We start from the raw sequence: 5582 nt of genomic DNA, 5'->3' as shown, positions 1-5582 counted from the left end.
CTCCAAGCATATGTTATTGCACACTCCAAGCATGTGTTATTGCAGACATGTATATTACTTGTCAGAGTTTACATGTTTACAGAACTTATGGCCTGAACATCGAGGAGGTGGCCTTGACTACAGTCAGCCTGCAGGACGCTGGATTGTGACACATATTTATCTCAGCATCCGGCTTGATCTAGCCACAGACGGCCTCAGCTGCTGTTTCATCAAAGCTTGCTTCCAGGACAATTTCCAAGCAGCTAGTGTACTTGGTCCATTCTGACAGCCTGTTCCAATCAGGACTTCATGTAAACCTGCATTTTTTTTTTATAGCATTTAGAGTCTGGACAACAAATTTTGCAGCTGGTTCTTTTAATACTTGACCACTTCCCAATTTTTTTTTTGCCCCTGCCATAAAACAAACAAACAATGACAACAACAACAAAGTCATGTCCAAAATCAACAGGAAGCAATTTTTAAAAATGACATCCATTCCCAGTAGGAGGGGCAGATAGTTTTGTGGTCAGTCAGTAGATTATGGATGTTCGATGTTGCTCAAGGGACTTGGCTGGGAGTTGCTAATGGTCTAGATTAGGAAGAAAACATAGTATAATAGGTCAGACTCAAGGATTTCTCTATGTTTTTCTATCATTCTTTCTTATGTAGGAGAAGGGTTGAAAATAAGCATAAGGGAATATAAGCAGAATTTAGGAATAATAGGAATATGGGTAGATTATTGAATCTACTCTTAAACTATAGAGCTACTATTAGCCAAAAATCTTACATTGATATAGATCTTTGTATATTAATGCAAAATTATATTTGTACACAACATATTAGGTATATATGTTTCCACTCTTGTATAAGGTATTGAACCTATACACCTCATTTAAAAATGCTGATTAGCTCCAGTCCATTTATAAACTGCTATCACAAACTTTTTGGTATAATTAAGATATGCAACTTAATAATCAGCGAATCAAACTCATGGTCATGTCAGATAACAGTCTAGTTATTCACAGAAATATGCTTTCTAGGTTTAACAGATAGTAAATAGTTAGAGACAAGCAATGTTTGCCAATTCAGATTTACAAGATGTCTCCAGAACTTTAATCATGAAGGTATATTGAAATTTGTCAATTAAACTTTGGCATTTATTGAGAAGATTACATAATTTCTGGTCTTAAATTTATATGATGTATTATATTTATTGATTTGCATATATTGAACCAAACTTTCATCTGTGTGATGAAACCCACTTAGTTGTGATGCACAATTTTCTTAGTGTAATCTTGAATACTGTTTGCATGTATTTTAGTGAGAAATGTTGCATCTACGTTCATCAGGAAAATTCCTCTGTAGTTTCTTTTTTGTTGTCTTTATCTGGTTTTAGTATCAGGATAATAGTGGATTTGAAGTGCCAGAGACCAGCTCCAGTTGCAAGGTTCAGGTCCTGAGACCGGGAAGGGGTGTTGTCACTGAAGGGGTGAAGAGACTGAGCACCTGTTAACTTTCAAGTAAGTGACCCTGAATAGCTCCAGCCATCTTTATTTATACAGTCACAATCCTGATCACAGGAGCAGTGATATTATTATTTTACTAAAAGAAATCATAGTTTCAGCATTATAAAGCTCCATCATTACAAAAAGCCCCCAATAGTTTCCCTCCCTCTTTACCTCCTCCTGCTGGGTCAATTATCTCCTAATCTTATTTTTCACTATAAAGCACAATTTCAGCATGGCAAAAATAAATGTCTAACTGGGCATGTCCTGGAGATATGAGCACATCTCCAGCTGGTAGAAAATATGGTTACATAGCTATGCAAGGTGAGAGACAGATTAAACATTTGTTGGTATAAGTCCATTTATCACATAACACCCATCTGTCTTAATACTTTTAAAATTGCAGACAGTTCTTTTTGTTTGTTTGTTTGTTTTTTCAAGACAGGATTTCTCTGTATAGCCCTGGCTGTCCTGGAACTCACTTTGTAGACCGAGCTGGCCTCGAACTCAGAAATCCTCCTGCCTCTGTCTCCCAAGTGCTGGGATTAAAGGTGTGTGCCACCACGCCTGGCAAACCCAATCTTTCAAAGAACCATTTTAAACCTATATTGATCAGACATAGCTTTCTTACTTTCTAAGCCTCTGTTGATCAGAAACCATCCCCATTTTGAGTCTTTGTTGATCAGACATAGCTTCTCCATTTGTGACTGTAGCTGCTTCTCTAGAGACATAATTACATGACTCCAAATACCCGGGATTAATGATCACTTCTGGAGGACAGATAGAGACAAAAAGAGGAAAGGAAGGTTTTACCCCTTGAAAGAGTATTGAGAAAGACATAGAGTCATCCACAGGGCTTTCATTCTGCATGATCCTGACCTTGACTGTGACTGACAAAGAGCACTAAATTTTGCTATGAGCATGGAGAAAGCAAGGAGAGCCTGTAGCACATGTGATCTAGGGAATAAGCATCCAGGCCACCACATTCACCACAGGTCCTCGCCAAGTGGGAAGGGGTCTTCATGGCCTGGCTGGAGTAGAGTCCTAACAGTGAAGCACTCAGATGCTGTTTCCTGCAGATGCTGCAGGCTCACTGCCACTGAAGAATTTTATGGCAATAATCTTGTGAGACAAATTGAGAAGTGATGGTATTAGACATTCCTTAAAAGTGCGATAGAATTATGCAGTGACTCTGATCCAGGCTTTTATATATGGGGAGAATTTTGATTACAACCTCAGTTTCCTTGTTTGTAATAGGTCTGTTTTAGGGTTTTTTTTTTTTTGTTTGTTTGTTTTGGTATCTTTTGTCTTTAATTTTGTTACTAATCGTTTTTTTTTCTAGGTTTCATAGCTTTTTGGAGTTTAAATTTTAAAGCATTCTCTAGTGATGCTCTGAATTTTACTGGAGTCTGTTGTGTTAGGGAAGTACTGCTTTTGTCATGTATATTGGGGGGTCCTAAATGCCTCTGTTCATTCTCTAGGTTTGGGAAGCTTTCCACTATAACTTTAATAAACAATCCGTTTCTTTGTGTGTTCATCTCAGTTTCTTTTCTACCATCTTTTTATGCTTTTCTTATGTAGTCCAGCCCCTGACAGGAAGTCCTTGACTAGTTACCTATCAAGGCTACCAAAGTCAGTGTATTTTATAGAGAAAGTAGGGATATAGATGGAGATTTAATGAGGCTTGTTCCTGCCTAGGTCTTCTATAGGTAAGAAGTCACTGCCTAGCAATTTACTGAATGTCTACTATGAGTGAGGTATTGTGGTGAACACATAGTAGTGTACAAATGATATTCCTGGAAAAAAAATCCAATTTAGTTGGAAGATAAGATGGAACAATCTTTCGTATTTAAACATTTAAGAGATTATGCATCTTGATCCAAATGGGTAAAATCATGACTCTATGGTTCAGAAGAGGAGCATATTTGGTTGTCTGGGAATGTCAGATAAGCTTTGTATACTCATGTCTCATACACAAGGAGACGTCTTATGCAATACTCAATTCAATAGATCAAAGCTGATGCCTTTTAAAATTGTTTATGAAGCATCTGACATGAGAGATGAAGAACCTGTAAGCAGTGATAACACATGAAGGATTAGAACTCAGGATCCCATGAGCTTAGGAAGGAAAAGACTTATGAGAATCATCAAGACAAAATAGAAACATACAGAAGGAAACAGACAGATTTACAGATGGATGAACCATAAACGTGCTCTCAGGTGGTTGAGAGATATTGATGATGTCTGTTCATAGCAAGGTAGGGTTTGAATAAATCAGGAGGGAAAAGTGATAATGGCCACACAAAAGTAAAAAACAAGTGTGCCCTTATTGTAAGTCAAGAGCTACAAATTAATAGCCCAAATGTTCATACTAAGAAGATAATGCCATCCACTGAGAAATTGGCTTTTGCTATTTTTCATAAGCCCAGGAACAATAATACTCAAAGCCCATGCTAGATCTCTAGCTGATTCTTTTTACCAGTTACTCTGTTCAGTAAGAATGTGGAGGAAGGCAAGCTGACTGTTACCGATAGTGTGGCCTTCACCAGACCTGGGATCCTTTTAATATATTTAACATGTTTGATTTGTACATAGAGTCTTCATGGTCAGTTCATATATTTGGGTCATTTAATATCTTGGCGGTAATGAAAGCCATGTGAGAGAGCAGCTTGGAAAATACTCAGCACACATTTCCTGCGTCTGCTAGGATTTCTATTGCTGTGAAGAGACACCATGACTACAGAAACTCTTTTTTCCCCCCTATGGCAACTCTTAAAAAAGAAAACAATTAATTGGGGCTGGCTTACAGTTCAGAGGTTTCATCCACTATTGTCATAGTTAGAAGGCATGGCATATGCAGGCAGACATGGTGCTGGAGCTGAGAGTTTTATATCTTGATCTGCAGAAATAGATTGAGAAACACTAAGCCTAGCTTGAGCAACTGGGATCTCAAAATTGTCCTCACAGAGACACATTTCCTCAGACAAAGCCACACACCTATTCCAGCAAGGCTTCATGTCCTAAAAGTGTCACTCCTTATGGTCCAAACATTCAAGCACATGAGTCTATGGGGCTATTTGTGTTCAAACCACTACATTGTGTGAAGCATGAAGAGGGGATTGAGTTCTATGCTAACTGCTTGGATGGTTAGAATTCTCAATGACCATAATAGAAGAAATCCAGTCTTGTTTGGACTGCTAAAACACAGACATGTTAATGAAGGTACCAAAATGGGACCTGTATGAGCAGAAATTGGGCATAATTTTATGCTTTCTGTATCATTACATATCAAAAAAAAAATCAAGCTTCCTTAAGGACAGACACTCACAATGAGTTTAGACATCCAGAGAATGTGTTAAGAATGTGCTTGTGGAAGATGATGGGATGGTAGCAGAAGAAGACTCCTGACTCTAGTATAGATATGGGGGCTAAAATGGGCAGAAGGGGTGACTGGGTGCATGGCCACAGATGGAAGATTTGCTCTGAATTTTGGATAGCCTCAAGAGAAGCCTCCAGACCAGATCTCATTTTGTACTGAGTAGCAAATTAACTCTAGTCTCTGCTGTGCCCAGTCACTGGGGGGCAGCTGCCAGAGCAGCCATGGCCATAGGTGTAAAGTGGCAGTGGCTGGACTGGTGTCTGTCTGTCAACAAGGATTCCCATTGCCCTTAGAGAGACTTGGGCGAGTCACCATTGCTCGTGTTATCTGACTCAATTCTCTGCTCTGAACTAGGAAATAAATTTTTCTGAGTAAGAACTGGAGAGTTTTGACCTATTTTGATTGTTTCAAATCCTTTCTACTCCAAGCTTGATCTATCTGCCACCAACTGGACTTTCTTCTGTGTTTCATGCAGTGGTTGATATTAGAGACAGATTCATTTGTGTGTGTGTGTGTGTGTGTGTGTGTGTGTGTGTTTGTTTGTGTGTCAGTGAATGTGTGTGTGTGAATGCGTTTGTAGTTGATATTAGAGACAGATGTGTGTGTGTGTGTGTTTGTGTGTCAGTGAATGTGTGTGTGAATGCGTTTGTAGTTGATATTAGAGACGTGTGTGTGTGTGTGTGTGTGTGTGTGTGAGATTGATTGATTGATTGATTGAT

The 5582-nt window shown here is 38.7% G+C and overlaps 1 long non-coding RNA gene across 1 annotated transcript in view; it reads left to right on the top strand.

Annotated features, from left to right (window-relative positions):
* LOC110327204 overlaps positions 1-3744 on the top strand; it is a 21708-nt gene extending 17964 nt beyond the window's left edge. Inside the window, exons 3-4 of the long non-coding RNA XR_002380815.1 lie at positions 1376-1499; positions 3530-3744. This is a non-coding gene — a long non-coding RNA (uncharacterized LOC110327204). The remainder of the gene's footprint in view (positions 1-1375; positions 1500-3529) is intronic.
* Positions 3745-5582: the final 1838 nt, after the last annotated feature.

The sequence above is a fragment of the Mus pahari genome, chromosome 10, assembly GCF_900095145.1.
Source record: "Mus pahari chromosome 10, PAHARI_EIJ_v1.1, whole genome shotgun sequence".
In the NCBI taxonomy this organism is placed as follows: domain Eukaryota; kingdom Metazoa; phylum Chordata; class Mammalia; order Rodentia; family Muridae; genus Mus; species Mus pahari.
This window is presented reverse-complemented; position numbering and strand designations above follow the sequence as displayed.